General features: G+C 37.2%; 1 protein-coding gene and 1 long non-coding RNA gene across 5 annotated transcripts in view; both read left to right on the top strand.

Annotated features, from left to right (window-relative positions):
- LOC128700496 (multiple epidermal growth factor-like domains protein 6) overlaps positions 1 to 26,635 on the top strand; it is a 434,002-nt gene that overhangs the window by 295,941 nt on the left and 111,426 nt on the right. The gene's annotated exons all lie outside the window — the stretch shown is intronic.
- The window catches only part of LOC138854642 (uncharacterized), a 36,666-nt gene continuing 26,518 nt past the window's right edge, over positions 16,488 to 26,635 (top strand). Inside the window, exon 1 of the long non-coding RNA XR_011393836.1 lies at positions 16,488 to 22,344. This is a non-coding gene — a long non-coding RNA (uncharacterized lncRNA). The remainder of the gene's footprint in view (positions 22,345 to 26,635) is intronic.

The following is a 26,635-nucleotide window of genomic DNA, read 5'->3' as shown; positions in this document are numbered from 1 at the left end:
TACACATCCTCCCGTATCTCTGAGTTCAGCAAGCTGTTATGGTAGTGTGCTGATTCTGGGCCTGACCCTCCAGTATCTTCCTTGTACATATTAGCAGGCGAGGTAACACAGTGGTAGAATATACTGATAGTATATAAGGCGCACAACAAGGGGTTCAGGCATCTTGTTCTGAAAACGTTTCGTGTCTCGGGAATTTTATCAATGCCCTCTTGGAAGAAACGTCTTGACATTGTGTGTTTTATTTGCATGCATTATCAAGCACGTTTCTCCTCTACTCCAGAGTACATACCAAGAAATTTGAGTCATTCCAAATAATGTAAACATTTTATTTACGTTGACTATTTTAATATACTGGGCGTCCCCTGCCAGGGAAGGGTGACCCAACGTAGGAAATGCATTTATCATCATTTATTCAATAGCTCTCTTGCCAAAAATGCGAGGACATCACAGTTCAAATGACCCTCAAAACAGCTGCATGCTCTCTCATTTTTCAGAGTGCAGTCACTGTATTTCCTACCTCTGCCCCTTTTTCAGAGTGCAGTCACTGTATTTCCTACCTCTGCCCCTTTTTCAGAGTGCAGACACTGTACTTCCTACCTCTGCCCCGTTTTCAGAGTGCAGTCACTGTATTTCCTACCTCTGCCCCTTTTTCAGAGTGCAGACACTGTACTTCCTACCTCTACCCATTTTTCAGAGTGCAGACACTGTCCTCTCACTTTCACTCGCCCTTCAAAAATCAAGCCATGTACTTCGCGCTTCCACTCATCCATTGGTACTCAGACAGTACTTCCCACCTTCATCCATCCATCAAAGTTAAAGTACTACTTTTCATCCCCCTCCCACCGCTATCCTTTAGAGAACTTTCCACATCCACCAGACCTTCAAAATGCAAATACTTATTGCCCACCTCCACCCATCCTTCAGAATACTGTATTGCGCACGCCCACCCATCCTTCAGAATGCAGACACTACTGCTCACGTCCACCCATTCTTCTGAGTTCAGGCACTGTACTTCCCACCACCAGGACTCTAATGCATAATACTTTCTCAGATTTTCATGAATCGCAAAACTCATGCTGTTCACCCAGTACAGGGAGTAATGGAAGCCAGATCCTCAGTCCGCTAATCACGGCCCCATCAGTGATCAACCAAGCTACTGACGATCACCAAGAACTCTAGAGCAGCTAACCCATTTCCTCGCCTAGCCGTATACAAGTAACGCCATAAGACGCAGCCTCTGATAAACCCAGAGATGATGCGGCGGAGACGAATGTGATTTACTGAGGGCATTCGGCGAGCCTCGCGGCGCCCAATAAAGAATGAATTAAATCAACGGAAATAGGAAAAATGTCGCTGGAGAGAAAATATTGGGCAGTAAACAAACGCCGCCATTTCCGGTCACGAGATTCAAGCCTTTACGTTCAGGAAATATTCACGGGGAAGCGCTAGACTCTTAGGAATTATTTAGTGGCTAGGGAATGTGAGTTAAAGATTGATACAAGGAATAGGAGGGTATGAATATATATATATATATATATATATATATATATATATATATATATATATATATATATATATATATATATATATATATATATATATATATATATATATATATATACAATAAACGACTGAAATTTCCAACACACGTTGAAATGAGAGATTATTTCTAGAGCGATATTTGCTTCCACAGTTCCCCTCTTCGGACGATATCTGATCTTGATGACGTATCTGAAGCAAGCTTTAAGAGTCCAGTTTCTCTCCACGTCCCTAGAGAGCTTCACTATGAAAGCTGCTCTTAGTACGCTCACTGGAAAAAGCTTTTCGCGTCTACATAGACAGCTTTTCTATAAGGAACTGGAGAGAGTTTGAGTATATTAACATTTTTTTAGATCCACAACTCTGAATAATAACTTTAATAATTATTTTTATTATATAATATGTTTTAATTTTGCAACTGTAGCAGTGTTAATGGAATTTATTGTAGCATCGTTGCAATGGGATTATAGTGAAAATAATAATATTAATACTGTTGTAATAGTATTAATACTGTTGTAATAGTATTAATACTGTTGTAATAGTATTAATACTGTTGTAATAGTATTAATACTGTTGTAATAGTATTAATACTGTGTAATAGTATTAATACTGTTGTAATAGTATTAATACTGTGTAATAGTATTAATACTGTGTAATAGTATTAATACTGTTGTAATAGTATTAATACTGTTGTAATAGTATTAATACTGTTGTAATAGTATTAATACTGTTGTAATAGTATTAATACTGTTGTAATAGTATTAATACTGTGTAATAGTATTAATACTGTTGTAATAGTATTAATACTGTGTAATAGTATTAATACTGTTGTAATAGTATTAATACTGTTGTAATAGTATTAATACTGTTGTAATAGTATTAATACTGTGTAATAGTATTAATACTGTGTAATAGTATTAATACTGTGTAATAGTATTAATACTGTGTAATAGTATTAATACTGTTGTAATAGTATTAATACTGTGTAATAGTATTAATACTGTGTAATAGTATTAATACTGTGTAATAGTATTAATACTGTGTAATAGTATTAATACCGTTGTAGTAGTAATACTGGTGTAGTTGTAATGCTGGTGTAGTAACAATAATACTGGTGTAGTTGTAATACTGGTGTAGTAACAATAATACTGGTACAGTTGTAATACTGGTGTAGTAACAATAATACTGGTACAGTTGTAATACTGGTGTAGTAACAATAATACTGGTGTAGTTGTAATACTGGTGTAGTAACAATAATACTGGTGTAGTTGTAATACTGGTGTAGTAACAATAATACTGGTGTAGTTGTAATACTGGTGTAGTAACAATAATACTGGTACAGTTGTAATACTGGTGTAGTAACAATAATACTGGTGTAGTTGTAATACTGGTGTAGTAACAATAATACTGGTGTAGTTGTAATGCTGGTGTAGTAACAATAATACTGGTGTAGTTGTAATACTGGTGTAGTAACAATAATACTGGTACAGTTGTAATACTGGTGTAGTAACAATAATACTGGTGTAGTTGTAATACTGGTGTAGTAACAATAATACTGGTGCAGTTGTAATACTGGTGTAGTAACAATAATACTGGTGCAGTTGTAATACTGGTGTAGTAACAATAATACTGGTGCAGTTGTAATACTGGTGCAGTTGTAATACTGGTGCAGTTGTAATACTGGTGTAGTAACAATAATACTGGTGTAGTTGTAATACTGGTGTAGTAACAATAATACTGGTGCAGTTGTAATACTGGTGTAGTAACAATAATACTGGTGCAGTTGTAATACTGGTGTAGTAACAATAATACTGGTGCAGTTGTAATACTGGTGTAGTAACAATAATACTGGTGCAGTTGTAATACTGGTGTGGTAACAATAATACTGGTGCAGTTGTAATACTGGTGTAGTTGTAATACTGGTGTAGCAACAATAATGCTGGTGTAGTTGTAATACTGGTGTAGTTGTAGTACTGGTGTAGTTGTAATACTGGTGTAGTTGTAATACTGGTGCAGTTGTAATACTGGTGCAGTTGTAATACTGGTGTAGTTGTAATACTGGTGTAGTTGTAATACTGGTGTAGTTGTAATACTGGTGTAGTTGTAATACTGGTGCAGTTGTAATACTGGTGCAGTTGTAATACTGGTGCAGTTGTAATACTGGTGTAGTTGTAATACTGGTGTAGTTGTAGTACTGGTGTAGTTGTAGTACTGGTGTAGTTGTAATACTGGTGTAGTTGTAATACTGGTGTAGTTGTAGTACTGGTGTAGTTGTAATACTGGTGTAGTTGTAATACTGGTGCAGTTGTAATACTGGTGCAGTTGTAATACTGGTGTAGTTGTAATACTGGTGTAGCAACAATAATACTGGTGCAGTTGTAATACTGGTGTAGTTGTAATACTGGTGTAGCAACAATAATACTGGTGCAGTTGTAATACTGGTGTAGTTGTAATATTTGTGTAGCAACAATAATACTGGTGTAGTTGTAATACTGGCGTAGTTGTAATACTGGTGCAGTTGTAATACTGGTGTAGTTGTAATACTGGTGTAGCAACAATAATACTGGTGCAGTTGTAATACTGGTGTAGTTGTAATACTGGTGTAGCAACAATAATACTGGTGCAGTTGTAATACTGGTGTAGTTGTAATACTGGTGTAGTTGTAATACTGGCGTAGTTGTAATACTGGTGTAGTTGTAATACTGGTGTAGTTGTAATACTGGTGTATTAACAATAATACTGGTGTAGTTGTAATACTGGTGTAGTAACAATAATACTGGTGCAGTTGTAATACTGGTGTAGTAACAATAATACTGGTGTAGTTGTAATACTGGTGTAGTAACAATAATACTGGTGCAGTTGTAATACTGGTGTAGTAACAATAATACTGGTGTAGTTGTAATACTGGTGTAGTAACAATAATACTGGTGTAGTTGTAATACTGGTGTAGTAACAATAATACTGGTGCAGTTGTAATACTGGTGTAGTAACAATAATACTGGTACAGTTGTAATACTGGTGTAGTAACAATAATACTGGTGCAGTTGTAATACTGGTGTAGTAACAATAATACTGGTGCAGTTGTAATACTGGTGTAGTAACAATAATACTGGTGCAGTTGTAATACTGGTGTAGTAACAATAATACTGGTGTATTTGTAATACTGGTGTAATATATGTATTTTTGCTGTTATGAAAATAGGACTGAAGTGAGTCACATTAGCAGCAGTGATAGTATGTCAATAGTAACTGTTGTACCACCACCACCACAACTGTGGTGGTTGTAGTACCACCACCACCACAACAACTGTGGTGGTTGTAGTATCACCACCACAACAACTGTGGTGGTGGTGGTAGTTGTAGTAGTAGTTGCCTTAGTAGCAGTAATTATGTAGTAGTAATAGTAATAGTTTCATTATTTCCTTTGATTAAGATTTAGTGTCTATTTTTATATTTAATTTTGTCCCAGGTGTAGTTTCCGCCTGATAAATTTTAATACTTTTTTCATCAGAGGAAAACTTTCGACTCTTGTGTTTCGAAAAACAAAAACAAAAAAATAGTGTAATTCTGCAGAATTTTTTTAAGTTTTGGCCGTTTTAATAAAGAATTATTTTGGACGTCTCAATCCCAGCTGCCTAATTATGATTATAAATAAATTACTGTATTTCATTATTACTATATTAATGGGGAATAGTTAAACCCGTAGGGGTCATGGAAAGAATGGGTGGTCATCAGCTGTGATACTGGGAAGAGGAGGAGGAGGAGGAGCAGGAGGTTGCCCCATTTCCTTGGATGAAGAGCCCTTCGTCGGCTTCAAGAAATTCAACACCATCTGTTGGCTGGCTCTTGATCCAAGGAATTGGAGTTACCCTCAGCTCACACCTCATTCCCTGCCGTTCTCCGGGTGCTTTATAACCCCCCTACAGATTTAGTGCTTCCCGATGATAATTAACCATTTTCTGTTTTTTTCCTGTTAATATCTGTTTACGGTGCCGTTGATCATCGCCCCCGTGGCGCGGTCTCGGACCAGAACTGGTAAACTGAAGAGGAAATGTCGGAGACATTACAACGAGTAAGGAATCAACATGAAAGTATTTTCTGACTAGAAGACGAAGTGTTGAAAGTCTTTCCTGTCATTTTAAATATTCGTGAGGCGGAGAAAAGATCAGCAATCCTGCCAGAGTGCAAAATGTTTAGCAGGAGGTAGTTCCTTCTTGGATGGCTGCTATCTACTAGTCTACTATTCAAAAAACTCAGGAACGTAACCCATCCCTGGATGGTTGCTATCTACTATTCAAGGAACTCAGGAGAGTAGTACGTCCCGGAATGGTTGCTGTCTACTAGTCTACTATCCAAGGAACTCAGGAGAGTAGTACGTCCCGGGAGGGTTGCTGTCTACTAGTTAACTATCCACTGATATAAAAAGACTACTCTAACTGCATGTGTAAAACATATACTAGAATTTTCTCTAAAATCTCTAGACAATTTCTAGAACAATTTCAAGTATAGCTATTATCCCGAAGATAAATAATCATACAAAGGAAAGGGGATTTTTGTGGAATGAAATATATGTTTCATAAAAAGCAGTTTTGACAATATGAATATTTCCTTTGGTTTAAATAAATTAGATCCATTTATAATTAATAGAATTTGGGAAGAATTTAATAATACATTGGACAAATAATAATTTTTAAAATTCTTATTTCTTGGGTAGAATAGTTTGTTGGTGGGTTGTGTGAAGGGCCTGTCTAGTTGGGCCAGCGGGTCTGCTTCAGTGTTCCCTTTCTTATGAGTTGCGCGTCAGGTGTTTCTTTGTTGTGGGATCTGATAGTGAGGTGTGGGCTACCCCTTTATATACCTTCCTTTGATGCTTTACTTTCATTGTTCCTTGATAATGTGAGTAGTCACGAAAGCGTTTGGAATTTCTCTATTCTTTCACAGTGGTTGTTTTGCATATATATATATATATATATATATATATATATATATATATATATATATATATATATATATATATATATATATATGTATCTCGTGCCGAATATGTAAAACTGGTCAATTAGCAAGAACTCATTTAAAATTAAGTCCTTTCTGAAATTTTCTCTTATACATTTAAAGATATATTTTATTCATTAATGTTAATGTAATTTTTTTAATCTTGCACCAAAAGAATCTTAGAAAACTTACCTAACCTTATTATAACAAGAGCAATTTATTTTAGCCTAACCCAACTAAATATATTTTAAATACGTTTACAATAATTCAGTACTAAACAAACACAATCAAATATATTTTTTTTTCGTTAGGTTCAGAATGATTTTGGCAAAATTATTGCATACACAAATTTTCACTTGTCCTATATGGCAAGATGAGCATTGCTTTTTAAGCCAAGATCGCAAGTTCTGCCTATTCGGCACGATATATATATATATATATATATATATATAATTATGTATGCACCACGCAAAAACATGAGAGTATATACAGAGAAAGATCTCACAGCAGGACTCTAACCCACTACAGGGAGATTGGCAAGGTTTCCTAAGTGACGCTCTATGACACTTGGAAAAAAATGCCTCAGAAGCTGGGCAGCCTGGTTTATAAGTTATGTTTCTTCCCCGCCGGGCACATCAGTGAGCTTCATACATGGTTTCAAGCTATTTCACTCTCCTGCTGTATGTTCTGACTTCACAAGTGGTGTAGAGCTTCACTTGGGGGGAACCTTGCTAGTCTTCCTGTAGTGGGTTCGAATCCTGCTGACTGTGATCTCTCCCTCTCTCTTTCCCTTGTATCAGATTTTATTACCTCCTGTTACCCAGCATTTATATCTAATAATAACATATTCAGACTGACGGATTTTTGAAAAAAAAAAAAAATATTAACTGATCTTCATGTCAATGCTAAATATTGTGTAAATCTGAAGCCTCAAAGCCATGAGGGGGGGGCGGGGAGGGGGGGCGGGGAGGGGGGCGGGGAGGGGGGCTCTGTTACCATTACTAACTGTATCAAATTAATGTTTTTTTTTTTTAATTTAACATTTGAGTTGTTATTTTTTAGTGGTCGGCACATCAAAAAATATTTCAATGAAATTATTTTTAAACGATTTTATACGCCTGTCTCTCACTGCCGCTGTACAGTGTGTCCCGCGTTAACTTCCTGGCTAAGCTCTGGGCTCTGGGTATATATATTCTGAAGGTTATATCGCTTCTGGTATATATTCTGAAGGTTATATCGCTTTTGGTATATATTCTGAAGGTTATGTTGCTTCTGGTATATATTCTGAAGGTTATATTGCTTCAGGTATATATTCTGAAGGTTATATTGCTTCAGGTATATATTCTGAAGGTTATATTGCTTCTGGTATATATTCTGAAGGTTATATTGCTTCTGGTATATATTCTGAAGGTTATGTTGCTTCTGGTATATATTCTGAAGGTTATATCGCTTCTGGTATATATTCTGAAGGTTATATCGCTTCTGGTATATATTCTGAAGGTTATATTGCTTCTGGTATATATTCTGAAGGTTATATCGCTTCTGGTATATATTCTGAAGGTTATATTGCTTCTGGTATATATTCTGAAGGTTATATTGCTTCTGGTATATATTCTGAAGGTTATATTGCTTTTGGTATATATTCTGAAGGTTATATCGCTTCTGGTATATATTCTGAAGGTTATATTGCTTCTGGTATATATTCTGAAGGTTATATCGCTTCTGGTATATATTCTGAAGGTTATATTGCTTCTGGTATATATTCTGAAGGTTAATTGCTTCTGGTATATATTCTGAAGGTTATATTGCTTCTGGTATATATTCTGAAGGTTATATTGCTTCTGGTATATATTCTGAAGGTTATATTGCTTCTGGTATATATTCTGAAGGTTATATTGCTTCTGGTATATATTCTGAAGGTTATATTGCTTCTGGTATATATTCTGAAGGTTATATTGCTTCTGGTATATAGTCTGAAGGTTATATCGCTTTTGGTATATATTCTGAAGGTTATATCGCTTTTGGTATATATTCTGAAGGTTATATCGCTTTTGGTATATATTCTAAAGGTTATATTGCTTCTGGTATATATTCTGAAGGTTATATTGCTTCTGGTATATATTCTGAAGGTTATATTGCTTCTGGTATATATTCTGAAGGTTATATTGCTTCTGGTATATATTCTGAAGGTTATATCGCCTCTGGTACATATTTTGAAGGTTATATCGCTGCTGGTATATATTCTGAAGGTTATATTGCTTCTGGTATATATTCTGAAGGTTATATTGCTTCAGGTATATATTCTGAAGGTTATATCGCCTCTGGTACATATTTTGAAGGTTATATCGCTGCTGGTATATATTCTGAAGGTTATATTGCTTCTGGTATATATTCTGAAGAGTATATCGCTCTTGGTATATTCTGAAGAGTATATTCTGATGGGTATGCACTGGGAGCAACAAGCTTATGACTGATTGTGAGGCTTCTTTTACACTCCCAGCCTCGAGCCAGGGGCCAGGTTTTGCCTTGTGCTGTCTGTTCAACCTGGCTGTTGGTACTAGAGGCCTACAGGCCCACAAAATTGTAGAAATAGCAGCAGCAACAACAGCAACAACAGCAACAACCAACAACAACAACAACAGCAACAACAACAACAACAGTGGCACTTATCAAACAGTGTGACTGAGTAGTCACTCAGCGTCCATAGGCCAATAAAAATAAAACGAATAAAATCAACGATGATATTAACGAACAATACTCAAAAAAAAAAAAATGATCGTAGCAAGTTGAAATAGAGAACAAAGACGTCATGATCTTAACGCAGTTGATCAGAGTCTTGGGGGGGGGGACATTGATTCATTTGTCTCTTGAAAACTGCTGGATTCCGTCACTATTTTTGGTATATGCTGGCACTAGGTCAGAGTCTGGGGTCAGGGATGTTGACACGGAGTTGAGATTATAAAATTGTAATGTACACTTGTTGGTGTTGAAGGGTGTCCCACATGTAGACAAGAAAACAATGGAAAAATAGATTGTATATTTCGACTGCCAAGTGGAGACCTCTGCTTGTAGGGACTCCAGTGGTAAACACTCCAGAAGTATTTAGAAAGAATAAAAATCACAATAACGTGGCTAGAACAATACACGTATAACCCGCAAATAGAATTAAGCTTACAACAACGTTTCGGCGCTACTAGTTAATGGTTCAAGTCAGAGTGAAACGTCGTCTTAAGTTACTCGTACGTGCTGGTTATTTGTGTACTGAGGTGTTCAGAGTTTACTACAGCCCTTGTTTGAGTGTTCAAGTATTCCTGATAGGTGTACAGATGACATGCAGCCTGTGATTCGTACGTCGATTTGCGTGCAACCAACAGTAACAGCCTAGTTGATCAGGCTCTGATCCACCATGAGGCCTGGTCATGGACCGGGCCGCGGGGGCGTTGACCCCCGAAATCCTCTCCAGGTATACTCCAGGTATAAGTATACAAAAAAATATGTTTCATGCTTTGTAAAAAATACATAACCACAAAAAAAAATTAGTTGCGTGATTGTGGATGGTATTTCCCTTAAAATAAATCGTACTACGTAATCCTTTCGGTTTTAATGCTTTTCATTATTATATATATAAATTGTCATGATGTTCTATTCTCAGTAGAGTACCAGTTCCTAGTAACCAGTTACCAGTAACAAGTGTACCAGTAGATGACTCACTACCAACCGTCTGTGTGAATCATTGACTGTATTCATATTGCTGCTGACCATAGCAGGATTTCAAACACCCTCACCCGTAGGCACTATGCGTCAGGGGAATTGCCAATAAACCCCTGGCTGCCTTCAAGAGAGAGCTGGACAGATACCTAAAGTCAGTGCCGGATCAGCCGGGCTGTGGCTCGTACGTTGGACTGCGTGCGGCCAGCAGTAACAGCCTAGTTGATCAGGCCCTGATCCATCGAGAGGCCTGGTCATGGACCGGGCCGCGGGGGCGTTGATCCCCGGAATAACCTCCAGGTAACCAGCCTATGTGAGTATTCTTACCCCATCCACGTATCGAAAACCCACTTGACACTATAAATCTCGTCAATTAATAATTTGAAATTAATTTATTATAGTAGTAGATGGCAATTAGGTTCCATCCGAGGAATGGGAAGTATAGCTCCAACTTTGTTGGATCAAGAGCCCTTCACTGGCGTCCAGATACCCCCTCCTTGATGGGTAAGCCATAACCCACAGGAGGAGGTTAAGAAATTTTGAGAGCAGCATTGGATAACCTTTCTTTCCAGAATGTCAATAACAGCAGTGGAACCCTGAGCAGATAATGCCGAGATATATTCCATTTCAGATATGTCGTTTGATTTGTGGATAAATATTTATAAAAAAAATTACGGAGGATTAAGATTTTAAGGCCAGCAGTTCGAGCCTCAATCGGCACCTGGTGGTGATATGTTAATTTGTTAAGTTGAAGGTGTGTCAGTTGTGGTAAAGTCATTAAAGATCACAATCCACTTAGGATAATTTAATCCTTAAAAAAATACAATGAAGTCAGTATATATTCATATAAATACCTTTCGATGCATATTAGTTATTAGTAGCAGTTATTAATCTTACAAATTGTAAATACCTGAATAGTTGTCCTTGTCTCAAGTTATAAGATTTTAGTATGTACGGTAGAGCACTTGGTTTTTACCAGATATTCTTATCATGTTTTAACTCCTTTTATATACTAGCCCATAACCACGAGAGTCGCCAGTGTGTTGGGTACGAGAGAACTGTGATTGATTAGCCAGCTATTGAGGGTGAGGCAGACACTGCTCACTCCAAGACGCGCCGCCTTAATGTATACAAACAAGGAATGGCGTCTCCTCCAGGTTGGGGTCACGTGTTTTGTAATATGTGGCGATTTATAGGGCCCGATACGGTGCAAAGTGGCGGTGGTCATATAAACCTAGGCAATAAGTATGTGATGTTTGGCACTGAGACATGGGTCAGGTGTCTTTGTAAGTGATGTCTGGTACTGAGACATGGGTCAGATGTCTTTGTACGTGATGTCAGGCACTAACACGTGGGTCAGGTGTGTTTGTATGTGATGTCTGGCACTGAGACATGGATCAGGTGTCCTGCACGTGATGTCTGGCACTGAGACATGGGTCAGGGATCCTGTACGTGATGTCTGGCACTGAGACATAAACAGACTCTCAGGCACATTGACGCATCCACGTTTGTCTCACGTTGTTAATATTTTTCATTCGTGGAAAAATCGCCTAACATTACGTCTGCATTCGTTAATTTTCTTACGTGATTTCCAAGACATTTTGGTCCAATCCAGGACCATTATCATGACCGAAGCATCTGTGATTTTATTTCTAACTTATTTAGTTGCCAATCATCTGGGTCAATCAGCCTTATTCTTTACTCTCGTGCAAATACAATCTTGTTTCGGTAGTGAAGGAGTATACAAACATATTTTAGGAGAAATGGGACATTAATATATTGTAAAGCCTCAAAATCACCTGACCAAGCCGTCGGGCTGACAGGTAAGTCGATCTAAACATTTGCAAGAAGCGTTAAATTCCACCAGGACATGTTGCGGCAGCGATCAATGAGAATAAAGGCAGGGACGGTAAGGCATAAAGCGTTTGTATTTGTGCGTATCAATTGTTTAGTGTGCGCACACATTGTGTGTGTGTGTGTGTGTGTGTGTGTCTGTCTGTCTGTCTAAAATATTTGTTTCCAAAAATCTCACTAGTTTTTTCTGTACATTTCTATCATGTCAGTAAAGTAAGAAAAAAAAATACCCCCGTTGTTGTCGTAAGCAGTGATCTCTTACAAGCTTCCTTTGTTTCAGCTTTACTTCAGTTACGGTGGAACCTCGGTGTTCGAAAGTACCGGACCTCGAACAAACCGGAATCCTAACAATTTTGTTCAGAAAAAAATTTACCCAGTCTTTGAACGTGTTTCTGGAGTCTGAAAGCGCTAATTTGTTTAAAGTTGAAAATAAACTTTACGCGATATCCCTGTTTCAAAACTGCTTTGAAGTGACCTCTGACAATGCCCTAACTGTGACTTTTGGAAGAGTCAGTTCAGCATCCTCCAGTGTGTGAAACTGATAATAACAGCCTGGGAAATACTGTTTCGAACATGGAACTTTTTGCAGTTCTAATACTACTGTGGAAAATACTGTATATTTTCCGGAAATACGGTAATTTATAGGTAAATAGATGCCCTATATTGTATTTAATAAAAGTGTATTTTTAAAAAGGGGAGTCGCCATTTTGTTTGAATGGAGTAAGATGTTAATTAATAATGTGAAGAATTTTCGTGCTCTAGAGGTTAAAATTGGGTTGACATCTCTCAAATAGGAGGCGAAATTGTTGGATGTGCATTCCTGCATAACTTGAGATATCAGGCGACTGGATAAGACGGCTCCAGGAACCTCAGATAAGTCTGTTATGTTATAACTCTGGCCAGTTGTTATTTTCGTGTATAGACAGTGAGGTTTTCTGAGTATGATACAACTTAATCTCCAGTCAAATTGGTGAGTGTTATGATTAAGATATATTCTCCTTCTGTTATATAAATGTGTGTATATACTATAATCCTTTTTTAATTTTAATATACAGTCCACAAATTTATATATTTACCAGCATTCCTGGTGATGTATATTTCATTTAATTAATAGGTCCAGAGCTACTTGTGGATATGACAGTGGTAGGTATCGAAGGGGGACATTTTTTGCGACCTAGGTGTCCCAAATTCCTACTTGTCTAACTGATAAATAATTATCTATGTTCATTTACTGTTATGTATATAATTATACATCCAAGTAAATGCAATTTTCCACATTTAATTTGCCCGTTGGTCCTTCTTGAACCGGAGGTAACTAGTGAAGTCATTAATTAGTTAATTACTTAATAATTATATGTGAAATGACAGAAGGAGGTGGATGATAAGTTCACAAATTTACTTAATGTGTAGTGGATTATAATTATTACAACATTAATTTGGATAAGTCAAGTGTGGCTAAAGATTATGTTAATGTGTATAAGTGTATGTGTAATTGATAAACGAAGCATAGCTAATTATATTAATGTCTATATTAATTTTGCAAAGCCAAAGTGGCTAGGATTTATATTAATGTATTTGTATAATATTAATTTGATAAGATAATTCTGGCCAAGATTTATATCAGTGTATGTGTAATTGATAAGCTAAGTGTAACTAATATTAACGTGTATAATATTAATTTTACTATGCCAAATTCTGGAAAGGATTTATTAATTTGTATAATATTAATTTTGATAAGCCAAGGCTGGCTAAAGGTTTGTATTAATGTACATTTAAAATTTATATAATTTTCTTACATGTAATTGCTAAGCTCAAGTAGCTGGGATTTATTCAAAGGTAAGTTGTACTATTTACATTTATAAAGTGCATAATTTAGTACATAATCAGTGTTATTAAGTTGAATTTAATACATTACATCATGGCTGAAAATGAGGAAATTAATATAGAAGACAAACATATGGAATATTGAGCAAAGAAAGCGTCATTGAAAGCTAGAAAGGGTCATGTAACCAAGGCATATAATAAATGTTTGGAATTAATGAATCAAGAAACTGTGAATACTGATGATTTAAAATTGTATTTAGATGCTTTAGGTAATAGATATGATTCATACAAATTATATTACAACAAATATGAAGGAGATTTGTTAGTAAACTGTGTAGATGAGACTGAAGTAGATCTCATGATTAATCAGTATTATGAATTAGAGGAAAAGATTCTTGTAAAAGTCAGGCCTTGAATAAATTAAAATGTGTAAACCAGGCAGTTAATCAGTCTGCTCCAACAAATAATATGTCTCTGCCAAAACTCCCAGAACTATGTTTACCTGTATTTAATCCTGGAGAAAATTGGGAGGAATTTTGGTCAATTTTTAAAGCAGCTGTGCATGACAGGAGTGACCTAGCCTGTGTAACTAAATTATTTTACCTCAAAGGACAGGTAAGAGGAGATGCTTACATACTCATACAAGCCTTTCCCAATGTAGATGACTCTTACAAGGAAGCAGTTGACTTGTTGAAGGTCACTTATGGTAATATAGAACAAAGTAGGTTGGATCTAGTGAATATCATTGTTAATTTAAAATTTCCAGATCACACTTACAAAGGTTTACAGCAGTTTAGAGTTAAACTGGAGAGCACTCTCAAAACTTTAAGTAATAAATATAATCTGAAGGAATCAGACTGGTTATTGAGTGCCATGGTACAGAATAAATTAAGTTGTAAAACACTTGAATGGACCTCGAATAAATATCACAAAGGTTATTTTGGACTGGAGGGAATAAGACTAGGTCTACAAGAATTAATTGTGCAGTTGCAGACCAGCCAACTAACTCATTTTAAAGATGCAACACATAATAACTCTGAGGTATCTGCCAAGTTTCACAAACGGAAAAATTATCCCAATGGTAATAATCAAAATTCATTTCCTAAAAATAGTTGCATAGGTGCATGTCAAGTAGCAAGAATCAGAAATAATGATTCTCCACAAGGTAAGAAGAATAAGTACCATTCTAAGAGTAGCCCAGTTAATAAGAAACCAGTCAGAGAAAAGAGAGATTGTCTTTTCTGCAAGGGTACTCATTTTTCTAAGAAATGCAATGCATACAATTCATGGAATGATAAAGTTGAAAGCTTGGAGGCACTTGACAGATGTATCAGGTGTTTAGGTAATCACAATGTAAAGGATTGGCATGCCAATTTAAACATCTGTTATCAATGCCACAAAGGAAGACACCATATAGTCATTTGTAAGGGTCTGTATGATAATGTTGATAATATTGATAATGTTGACAATCTTGACACAACAGTAGCTAATGTAAAAATTGCTGCTAATGTTAATAATGATGGTTTTACTGAAGTAGCCTTACCTGTGTTACAGGTAAAAATTGATGATAAAAGGCATAAATCAAAAATTGTAAATGCATTATTGGACCAAGGATCCCAGCGTACTTTCATAAAACGTAAATGTCTTGATGGTATGAAAGTACAGATGGCAGATCCTACAACTCTAAAATTATCTGTTTTTCTCTCAGATAAAAGAGCTCAATTGTATGACACTGTTTATGTAACTGTCAGGTTGGGCAATGAGAAAAAACGTGTTAATGCGGTAATTGTAGATAGACTTCCAGAGAAAATATCTACAGTAGGGCTTAGTAAAGCTACAGAAAGACTCGCATAATGTAAATTTAGCACCTTCTGGTGTAAGTGATGATTCTGTAGGCCCAATAAATATTTTGATAGGTTACCTGGAGGTTATTCCGGGGATCAACGCCCCCGCGGCCCGGTCCATGACCAGACCTCCCGATGGATCAGGGCCTGATCAACTAGGCTGTTGCTGCTGGCCGCACGCAGTCCGACGTACGAGCCACAGCCCGACTGATCCGGCACTGACTTTAGGTATCTGTCCAGCTCTCTCTTGAAGGCAGCCAGGGGTTTATTGGCAATTCCCCTAATGCTTGATGGGATTAAAATATAAAAAAAAAAAATGCTTGATGGGAGGCTGTTGAACAGTTTTGGGCCCCGGACACTTATGGTGTTTTCTCTTAGTGTACCAATGGCGCCCCTACTTTTTATTGGCGGCATTTTGCATCGCCTGCCCAGTCTTTTACTTTCGTAGGGAGTGATTTCTGTGTGCAGATTTGGGACCATTCCTTCCAAGATTTTCCAAGTGTAGATTATGATATATCTCTCCCTCCTGCGTTCCAACGAGTACAAGTCAAGTGCTTCCAAGCGTTCCCAGTAGTTAAGGTGCTTGACAGAACTTATACGTGCAGTAAAGGATCTCTGTACACTCTCTAGATCTGCGATTTCACCTGCTTTGTATGGAGATGTTAATGTACAGCAGTATTCCAGCCTAGAGAGAACAAGTGATTTGAAAAGGATCATCATGGGCTTGGCATCTCTCGTTTTGAAAGTTCTCATTATCCATCCTATCATTTTCTTTGCACGTGCGATCGTGGCACTGTTGTGATCCTTGAAAGTGAGATCCTCAGACATTATGCCTCCTTTGTAAAGGGTATGGTAAAGAAATGTGGTGTCACCCTTTTGAAGACTGCTGGAGGCCATGTAATGTATGGTAGGATTCCTTGTAATAATAATTCATGACTAGAGGAAACTACAAATACCATAACTGTGTGTCTTACTCATGAAATCGTACCCCAGTATAATTCTTCCATAGACGATGGTGTTGAGCCAATGCATAAATTGTGGGAATTAGACAGCATTGGAATAAATGTAAATGAAGAAAGTCCAGACGATTCTTTTACTCAGGAGCAATACCTGAGAGATGTAAAATTTGAATCTGGACAATACTGGGTGCGACTTCCGTGGAGACTGAACCATCCAGAATTGCCCACTAATTACAGAATGGCATATGGGCAGTTAAAGGCTCAGCTCCGCGAACCGAGTAAGACACCAGAATTGTTAACTGCCTATAATGATGTAATTGCTGAGCAGTTAATTAATAAATTTATAGAAGAGGTACCTCCTGAGAAAGCCAAAATTTATCGTCACTATTTGCCACATCACGGAGTGAAGAAGGATTCTAAGACCACTCCTCTGGGAATTGTGTTTAATTGTAGTGCCAGGAGTAACAAAAATGTACCTAGTTTAAATGACTGATGACAGGTCCGTCGCTGACGGAAAAATTAGGAGATATCTTATTAAATTTCAGAGAGAAGCATTATGCCTTTACGGCTGACATAAGTAAAGCTTTCCTAAGAGTGGGTTTACAAGAGGCTGACCGGCATTGTACCCACTTCTTATGGCCTGAGAATCCTATTGACCCACTTACCCCTCTGAAAACCTTTCGCTTTAGGAGCGTATTATTTGGTGCTACATCCAGTTCGTTCCTACTTCAAGCGCCGATAAATGCACACCTTAAACATATGGAAAGTCCATTGAGTAAGGTAATGAGCAAACAATTTTATGTGGACAATTTCCTGGGTGTGACGTCAACTGAAGAGGAACTGTTAATGACTTATGGAGAGGCTAATAAAATAATGCAAAAGTGCCAATATGCCTCTGAGGGAATGGAATAGTAATTCGTCCATATTAAAGGACAAAATAAGTAAAGATTACCCTGGAGATGAAGTACCAAAATGTAGTAACGTATTAAGATTAACTTGGGATTCTGAGAGAGATTTGTTAATGTTAAAACCTAATAATTACAGTATGCCCAATAAATTAACTAAGTGTGTCTTGCTTGCTGAAGTTTCAAAATGTTTTGATCCACTAGGTTTAGTGACACCCCTTACTATAAGAGGGAAATTATTAATTCAGGAAGCATGGAAACTTAAATGTGCTTGGGATGAAATTCTGCCTGAGGAATTCATTAACAGGTGGGATGAATTAATTGGTGATTATGAGAAAATTCCAATGTTGGAGTTCCCACGCCAGGTGGTCAATCCAGATGGAAAAAATGTACTCCACATTTTTTGCGATGCTTCAAAATTGGCATATGGAGCAGTTGCTTACCTTCAATGTAATAGTGTTAGTTCTCTTATGTCTAAGGCTAAAGTGTCTCCAATTAAATCATGTACCTTACCTCAGTTGGAATTAACAGCTATTTATGTAGGTGTCAAATTAGCTAATTATATAAGAAATAAGTTGCAGGAGATAAATATTAGCGACACTGTAATTTGGTCTGATAATGAGGTATCCTTACAATGGATTCGTAATGGAAACAGTAAAATTGTGTACGTACAAAACAGAGTCGCTGAAATTAATCAGATGCAAGAGAAGTATAATAGTTTGGGTCAGCATGTGTTAACATTTAACCATATACCTGGTGGGGAGAATCCAGCTGATTTCTTGTCTCAAGGTTTACCTTATGCTAAATTTGTAAATGCTGTAACATGGTTTAAAGGACCGAGCTGGTTGGTAAATAAAGCTAATTGGCCTGTATAAAAGGCGTATATTGCTCCTGTTGAAATTACTGTGACCACCGCTCCAATAGTTTGTCCTCCCTTAGCCATTGATATAAATAGGTATTCTTCTTTACCCAAACTAATCAATGTAACTAAGTTGGTGTTTAAATTTCTAAACAAGATGAATATATCATATAAGTTTTCACATACTCTTGAGTATTGGATAAAGAGGGTACAGGAGGAAATCTATGGAAATGAGATTAAATTGATGATGGAAAGAAAAATTGTGAAAGGTTCCGTAATAGAGAAATTGGGGCTGTATTTAGAGAACAGTGTAATTAGGTGCAGAGGTAGGTTACAAAATGCTGAATTGGGTGATTATGCTAAACACCCTATCTTACTGCCCAAAACCCATCATCTAACAAATTTGATTGTTCTAAATGCCCATAAAAATGTAATGCATGGTGGGGTACAAGATACCTTAAATTGTATTAGGGAAACTTTCTGGATTCCACAAGGACGGCAAAGTGTAAAAAGGGTGATTAAATCTTGTGTAATATGTCACTGTGTGGATGCCAGATCCTATATGTACCCAGGTCCTCCACCATTGCCAAAGGAGCGTGTACAATTAGTGAAACCATTTGATGTAGCAGGTGTAGACTATAGTGGTCCAATAATTTTAACAGGTACTTCAGATGGTGTTCCACTGAAAGTGCATGTTTGTTTGTTCACTTGTACTGCTACTAGGGCAGTTCATTTAGAAGTAGCACAGGACTTGTCTGCAGAACAGTTTATACAGCTGTTTCGAAAATTTGCAGCTAGGAGATCCTGTCCAAGGTTGATGATTTCGGATAATGCCAAAAATTTTGTAGCAGGTGCTCAACATTTGATAGAATTAAATAACAGTAACGATGTTCAATCTCTGTTAACCCAACGAGGGTGTACCTGGAAATTTATTACTCCTAGAGCCCCTTGGCAGGGGGGGGGGCTGTACGAAAGACTGATAGGCACAGTGAAGAGGTGTCTCCGTAAAGTACTACACCGGAAGAGAATTAATTTGGAAGAATTCCGTGCAGTGTTAGTGGAGGCAGAAAATCGTATAAATAATAGGCCTCTCTCGTACATGAGTGATACACCTGATACAGATGTATTAACACCTTCTCACCTAATATGTGGAAGGAAATTGGAAGCTGCCCCTGTCTATAGAGATAATCCAAAAGAAAGTGATGAAGATTACAATGATGCAGCAGTGTTGTGTAATAAATTTAAAATGTTAAATAAAGTAATTGATCATTGGTCTAACTCTAATGTGTGGCGTAAGGAATATCTTCTTACACTACGTGAACACTTTTATGGTGCGACAGAGGCAGTAAATCGACAGACCATTCAACCAGGTGACATTGTGTTAATTGACACTGAACAACATCGAACATTGTGGCCTCTGGGCAAAGTATTGACATTGTACCCAGATGCACAAGGTGTTGTCAGGAATGTCAAAGTGTTGTGTCGTGGCCAGGAAAGTTTATGCACAATTAATAAATTGATTCCCTTGGAATTAGGTGTTCAATCAAAGGTAAATGAAAATCTGAGGGAAAGTGACACGAGTGATATGGAAGGTAACGCAGACCAAGCGATGCCGGAAGATGAAATCGTAGTAAGATCTACTAGGAGAACAGCCACTCAAGCCAAAACCAGCTGGAATCGTCTCCTAAAGGAAGGAGTAATTTGAGTCGTTTAGCAACGAACTCTGCCCGGCCGCAGTGTGGAAAATACTGTATATTTTCTGGAAATACGTTAATTTATAGGTAAATAGATGCCGTATATTGTATTTAATAAAAGTGTATTTTTAAAAAGGGGAGTCGCCATTTTGTTTGAATGGAGTAAGACGTTATTTAATAATGTGAAGAATTTTCGTGCTCTAGAGGTTAAAATTGGGTTGACATCTCTCAAATAGGAGGCGAAATTGTTGGATGTGCATTCCTGCATAACTTGAGATATCAGGCGACTGGATAAGACAGCTCCAGGAACCTCAGATAAGTCTGTTATGTTATAACTCTGGCCAGTTGTTATTTTCATGTATAGACAGTGAGGTTTTCGGAGTATGATACAACTTAATCTCCAGTCAAATTGGTGAGTGTTATGATTAAGATATATTCTCCTTCTGTTATATAAATGTGTGTATATACTATAATCCTTTTTTAATTTTAATATACAGTCCACAAATTTATATATTTACCAGCATTCCTGGTGATGTATATTTCATTTAATTAATAGGTCCAGAGCAACTTGTGGTTATGATAGTGGTAGGTATCGAAGGGGGACATTTTTTGCGACTTAGGTGTCCCAAATTCCTACTTGTCTAACTGATAAATAATAATTATCTATGTTCATTTACTGTTATGTATATAATTATACATCCAAGTAAATGCAATTTTCCACAACTACCTAGGAAGCAATGAAGTTCAAATACCTTGGTTTAAACTTAATTGTACTTTTAAATTAAATGGGAATATCGCCTTAATAGACGTTTATTAGTATTAAATTCACGAAAAGCGCTAAACTTGTAGGAGTCATACAGCGGTTGATGAATGGGAGGTAATGATATTTGATATCAGGTTGGATTCAGGTTGAGTTTAAAGCCTTAAAAGCCATTTAACGCTTTAAACCCGTACGTCACTAGTCAAGGTCACTTATCCCTAAAATAAGAATTAAGGTAAACTCTCTGAATATATACACCAGCATTAATGTTGATAGATTTTAAGACCTTGAATGAGCTCTAACCTGTGTGATGGACTATGACGCGGGAGCTATGTTTATGTAATTGTCATATAGAATAGAGTAGCATCACACTGTTGATGTTCCCAGTTTTGCTAAATAAAAAAAAATACGTCAGGGCACCCTTGCATGAAGGAATAATTGCGAATAGTATTTCGAACTGAAAATAATTGTGGCCATTGTTCTTTGTTGACGGTATAAAGGGACCCAACACGGCTCCTGACTGCCGTGTGATCACCAATTAGAAACACGCACAGTGCGAAATGAAAAAAAACACTCATGCGGTATTTTTACGAGGAAACTTCAGAGAAAATGTTCATTAAGAACAGTAGCTGTAAGAGTGTTCCGTCACAGGTGGGTGTTCTTGTATTAAAACACTTTGTCATAATATGTATAATAAAAAAAATACCAATAGCTGTACGACCCTTGTGGTTTTAGAGCTTAGCTCTGTAGTAATAATAAAACCAATAATGTAGTGTCGTAGCCACCATACTTCATTGAGTATAACTTCGGTGTTGACACAGCAACTCTACAACAGCTGCAGATAAGTAGTTTCCATTGCTTTCAATTGCCAATAAAAACAGTTCGACCCTTTATGGGGCGTTCCTTGATGCTGGTGAAGGATTCTTCATCCAGAGAATTGGAGCTTACCTCCCTTTCATCGAATTAAACCTGATTGCACTCCCCAGGCGCTGTATGATATTTAAGGCTTCCCGGTGATGTGAAGAAGACATAATATGTAGTCTATGGTGTACGTTTCGTCCACCAGAGACAAAACTACTACTGAATAAATATCATAAACTACATAGTGTCTTTTTCTCGTGTGAGCATATTGTACCAACATAGCAGTAACCCAACAGGTAGAAGCAGGGCGTGAGAGTCCTGCTTGAAGCGGACCTCTCAAGAGGGTGGTGGCACTCCTACCAGTACCCACTGCTGCTTCGTATCACTTCTCTCATTAGGGGCTCCACCTGCGGTGCTAACTAGTGTCCCCCAATCTTTGATGAAAGTGAGGGAGTGGAAGTGGCGGTGGGTGGCAGTGAGAACGGTGGGGGCAGACGCTGACCACGGTTCCCTGGTAGCGGACGTGTTGTGGTAATTTGTGTTGTGAGCGATACCTGCGTCTCTGTCTCATTATTATTTTGTTAAACTTGAGATATTAAGCACATTTTTGCTGTGTTTCAAGGCAAGACTCATTCTACACGATCTGTGCATAGAATAGACTTTATATAAAGCCGATGTATATAAGTAGACCATTATCAGTCAAGTTGTACCACTAAAGCAAAGTTTTAAAGTTTGCTTTGCACGTAGTGCCCCTTTTTCAAGGTTTCTTTTAAGAAAGTTGTTTTCATGAATCATATGTGTGACTGTGCTTTAAATGACTCAAATCGCAATGACACGATTGTAAACTCACAGAGCGAGTTTACAGTCGCGTCATTACTGTGTTCAAACTAGCACTCCGGCCGACTAGTTGTGGAATCCCGGCTCCGTTGAGTGAGTGTTCCAAATATTTGCGTTGTTTTTGTTTCCTAGTCGAATTGATACGATGTCTTTTAAATGCATTTGTATTAACTGCTTTGGTTTTACACAAAATTCTTTCAAAATGCTTAACATTTATATTAAGGCAAATTACACTTATTTATTATTACATAGCGTTTCGGACCGACTTGGACCACTTACAAGATTTGTAAATGGTCCAAGTCGGACCGAAACGTCGTCATAAGCTCTCTGCTATGCGTGGGTTGTTTGTATATTGTTCCAGTCACGCCATTTTATTTATTTATTATTATTTATTAATTATTTATTATTTATTATTTATTATTTATTATTATTATTATTATTATTATTATTATTATTATTATTATTATTATACACTGTGAAAAGTAAATATGCAGACTTCATTTATCACCTGGGGAATGGGAGGTAATCAGACTCTGTTTAAGAAAGGGGAAGGCAGCTCTAATATCTTCACTATTGAGCCCCTCAAGGCTCTTGACGAGAAAGAAATTAGAGCCTGTGTAAATGTTTATTTCGCGGAACGGTTGTATATACTGGAGTTAATTACCCAGCAAAAGTCTTGGAAAATATTACAGTAGTTTGGCTCCTGGTATATTATCGAATTCCAATTGTTACTGCAGCGTTGTATTTAGCATTGTTACGGTTAATTAGTGACAGCTGAGATGAAGTGTTGATAGGTGTTACGAGGGTGATGGTTAGGTTCTCTTGTTTGGCCCCTGAGGTAGTGTGGCCCGTGAGGTAGTGTGGCCCCTGAGGTACTGTGGCCCTGATGTGCTGTGACCACAGTTGCCTCACACTTGGCCAAGCTGCCTCGGGTTACAGTAACAATGTTATCGTCCCAGTAAGGGACAATTCGTTTCGCTATGCTGATACTACAGTGTTTTTGTCATCTATAGTTGCTACTTTTGCTTCGACTTCTTTTTTGTTTGTAGTTGTTGCTGCTACTATTATTACTATTATTATTACTATTATTCCTATTATTATTACTACTATTATTCCTATTATTATTACTACTATTATTCCTATTATTATTACTATTATTCCTATTATTATTACTACTATTATTCCTATTACTATTATTATTACTACTATTACTATTATTATTACTACTATTATTACTATTATTACTACTAGTATTATTACTACTACTATTATTACCACTATTACTACTATTATTACCACTATTACTACTATTATTACTATTACTACTATTATTACTATTACTACTATTATTACTATTACTACTATTACTACTATTATTACTATTGCTACTAATATTACTATTGCTACTAATATTACTATTGCTACTAATATTACTATTACTACTAATATTACTATTACTACTAATACTACTACTAATATTACTATTACTACTATTACTATTACTACTATTACTATTACTACTATTACTATTACTACTAATATTACTATTACTACTAATATTACTATTACTATTATTACCATTGCTACTAATATTACTATTACTACTATTATTACTATTGCTACTAATATTACTGTTACTACTAATACTACTACTTCTGCTACTATTACTACTGTTGCTGCTTCTACTTATTTTTATTTTCTTCTGCATCTGAAGAATAACATGATCAGTTGAGTAACATGATGGACACAACTGCAAACTTTAACAAGACATGTGTATTAATGTGGGATTTCAACTTCAAGCAAAATAACTGGGCTGTTATTATTAATATATTCATGTGGAAGCGCTAATCTCGTAAGGGTTATACTACTCCAGGGGAATGGGAGGCAGTAAGGTTCGATCCCAGGAAGAGGATCGACAGCTCCTCACCGGTATGAAGGCACTTTGAGGGGGGGGGGGGAATCCAAGATGATCACAAATCTTTGCAATCGAGAATCATACACAAATAACCCGCACATTGAGAGAAGCTTATGACGACGTTTCGGTCCAACTTGGACCATTTACAAGTGTGACTTTTAAATGGTTCATTTCTATATTGTTCCAGTCAAGGCACTGTGCAGTTTTTGTTCTTTGTCCAGGGATTAGTTTGTGTTGCTTAGAAAAACTGTCCGGGGATTGTAACAGTAGATGGTATGGGAATACGGACGAGAAATAGGTAATATAGACACAAAAACAGTAATTGGAAGCTTCATTAAAACAATGTTTCGCCCGTACACCAAGTTTGCTGTTGACTTTTCCTGGAGTAAACTGTTCACCTAGCTTGTGATGACTGCTGTGAACTATCCAAGAATTGAAAAAATGGTCTGGCAGTATCGACAAGATGAAGGAAAACGACGTTTATGGACATTTATGTCATTAGAGGGAACTTTTCGTTTCCTCTTACTAAAGGAAACGTTTCGCCACTCGAGACGAAAAGTTCCCTCTAATAAAGGTCCTGAACTGTCCTTAAGTGTCTCTTTCCACATCTAGGTATTACCACTACGATGACCTGAAAATCAATAATCCCCCCCCCCAAAAAAAAAAGGTGCCACAATGCAATTTTCCAAACACTGGTTCAAACACCGGAGGAGAGGGGACTCGCATGCCTCTCTACATGTGGTGCCTTTGTTCACCTGGCAGTAAACAGTACCCGGGTCCTAGCCGCTTGCTGTGGGTGGCATCCTGGGGAACTGGAAGGGGTAGATATGGCTGGGCTTTGAGATAAACTGAGGAGGGATAACAGCTCTTGGCCTTTAACTTCAACAGTGCCAAAAAAAAAGCATTTTTGTAGTTACACAAAAGATATATATTACACTTCCCCCACCCCCAAAAAAAAAAAAATAAAGCTGAATGTATAAATAACAGGACTTAAGAATCTCTTGATAAAGAAGAGAGAAGGAAAACCAAGAGAGAATAAAAATATAATTGCAAGGAATCATTGGTTATTCCGAAAAGACTTTTGTTTTTTACACAAAGGTTCCACAAAGGAATTACAGGGTTTTTACAGGGGTTTACAAAGTTTTTGCAAGGTTGTTAACAAGCTTTTTACAGGGGGTTTTATTAGGGTTTTACAAAGGTTTTACAAAATTTGTGCAAGGTTGAAAAGCCCCATCACTCCTCTGTCCCACACCATCGACCACCTCCAACACTCTCACACATAACCACCACCTCCACCCTCAACACCACCTGCACCACCACCACCACCAACAACCTCCCATCCCTTCCCCCCCCCCACACACACATCAACCCTCCTATCTAGCTGTGGTTCGTTTATGTTCTTCCTCGTGTGGTTGACTTGTCACATTACTGAGCTTTGCGAGTCCTGACCGCACAATATATGGCACAGTTACCATTTCACTCACACCTTTTTCCATTTGACAAAGGTTTCCCCCACCCACGTTTGGTTCTGGAGTCTATATCTCCTCAGCGTGACACTGGCGGATAGATGTTTCGCTCACAGATGTTTACCTCAAAGATGTGAGCGAAACGTCAGGCTCACGGGTACTGTGAACACATTTGTGGGTACTCGAAGATATGGTAATCATAGATATAGTAATTACAGGTGTATGGTTCATAGATATGGTAGCCACAGATGTGTGTCGCACACAGATGTAGTAAACATGTTCATAGATGTTTGTCGTTCATGAATGCGTTGCTCATTAATGGGGTTCCAAACTGAGAGTACCCCCTCCTCACTGAACAACGACAAACCCATAAATGGGGTTTCTTTTGCTGAGGACGTGGGTTGGGGAAAGCCACAAGATGGCTTTGAAACCCAATGTCACCTAATATTCACCTTCAAAACTCCTGGGTTTTTTCCATGTATGTATATATATATATATATATATATATATATATATATATATATATATATATATAATCTCAAACTGTACTTGTTCCTGCTTTATGACCCATACGAGTTTATCGCGTATGGGGTAAACGGTTTGTAGTATGCCATAG

Source organism: Cherax quadricarinatus, chromosome 65 (assembly GCF_038502225.1).
Source record: "Cherax quadricarinatus isolate ZL_2023a chromosome 65, ASM3850222v1, whole genome shotgun sequence".
Taxonomy (NCBI): domain Eukaryota; kingdom Metazoa; phylum Arthropoda; class Malacostraca; order Decapoda; family Parastacidae; genus Cherax; species Cherax quadricarinatus.
This window is presented reverse-complemented; position numbering and strand designations above follow the sequence as displayed.